The sequence below is a fragment of the Chinchilla lanigera genome, unplaced genomic scaffold, assembly GCF_000276665.1.
Source record: "Chinchilla lanigera isolate Chin_1 unplaced genomic scaffold, ChiLan1.0 scaffold00022, whole genome shotgun sequence".
NCBI classification, from domain to species: domain Eukaryota; kingdom Metazoa; phylum Chordata; class Mammalia; order Rodentia; family Chinchillidae; genus Chinchilla; species Chinchilla lanigera.
This window is the reverse complement of record NW_004955423.1, coordinates 15,037,347-15,038,881: the sequence shown is the minus strand read 5'-3', so window position 1 is coordinate 15,038,881 and position 1,535 is coordinate 15,037,347. Positions and strand designations below refer to the sequence as shown.

The following is a 1,535-nucleotide window of genomic DNA, read 5'->3' as shown; positions in this document are numbered from 1 at the left end:
GAGAGAGCAGATGGACTTCATACAGTCATGTCTTACAAGTAATGATCCATCCACAGTCAACCAGTGCAACTAAGTCAACTATTACCCCTTCTTTGCTGCCTAATCTCTAATTTTTTAGAATATAAGTTTGACTTCTTAGACCAGTTTAGGATCCTTGCTGTATGAAGTGCTATCAGAATACACGATGACATATATAATATAAATATCATATATAAATTAAAAAATGATTATGATAAAAGACACATTGCCATTAATCCCCCTGCACAATACATTCTGCTTCAAACACATCCCATTATTCCTGCTATTTTCTGAAGCAGTTCTGGAAGTCTTTCATGAGAGTCTTTACAAGATTTCATAAAGAATACAGTATGCTATGGTTTGTGTCTGGATGTCCCCCCAAAGCCTCATGCAGTCATGGGGCAGGTTTCTAGAGTTTTTGATTGATTCATGGTCCATTGCTGGGGTTATGGGTGTGGGTGCTACACCTGCCTGGGGCTAGTAGCTTGCATATAATATAATGGGGGGAAAGAGGCTTGCTTTCTGCTGCTCCTCCATTTTGCTCTTGTTGCTTTTGCTGTTTTCCACCATCACTGACTGTTGCCCTCTACGATGTGCTACTCTACCTTGGAGCCATCCAAGCATGGACTGAAACCTCCACAGACTGTGAGCTAATAAACCTTTCCTTCCTTAACTTTGGGTGTCAGGTATTTTGTTTCAGCAACAAGAGAAAAGTAACCAAGACATAGTAAATGCTGCTGCTGCATGTCATCCACCAAACAGCAGACTTGTAAAAACATTACCATGTATTTTTATCCACCTTAATCACAAGATCTGGCACTGTGTGACTTCTGGCATTTCCCCTAAAGGCAAAATGACCATGAAAGGTAAGACTTTGAATTGATTCAAGACACTGAGGCAGCCACAGAACTGCTTCAGAAAGTGACAAAATGATAGGATAAATGTATTTAAAGTAAAGGGAGTATTTTGAGAGGACTCAGAGCAATGTGTCTTTAAACTGTGTCTTAATGTGTCTTCTTTCTTTAAAAAAGAAATTTAACCTTCACTACATTTTTTTTATCACATTTTATATGCTGTCAGAGTGCTCCTTTATTTTCCTAAGTAGAATACTCATCACAGACTCTCTGGTAGAGTCTTAACATCCATGTGGTCAGAGGCCTCATCTCCATTGCCATGGAACCCCCTTCCCTTAGCCTTTGGTCATTTTTTTTTTTTTCCTGTTACCAGGAATCAAACTCACGACCTCTCGCTTGCCAGGCAGGCGCTGTGCCGCTGAACTATATCCCCAACCCCAGCCTTTGGTCTTGAGTGACACTTGCTTTTCATGCTTGCTATTGTGTCTGTTCCTCCTTGACTCTAAGGGTCACCACTGTCTTGGTTTCTAACAATACTGGTTAATTTTTGTCCCTTTTGAACTTAAATGGAGTCAAAGAGGATGTCCGGTTGGTGTTTGGCTTCTTTTATTCAGTCTACCATTTATATTATTTTAAATCTATGTTGTTTCCTATTAGAACTTG

The 1,535-nt window shown here is 39.8% G+C and overlaps 1 pseudogene; it reads right to left on the bottom strand.

Annotated features, from left to right (window-relative positions):
• Nucleotides 1–1,273, bottom strand: part of LOC102011017 — a 6,118-nt pseudogene extending 4,845 nt beyond the window's left edge.
• Nucleotides 1,274–1,535: the final 262 nt, after the last annotated feature.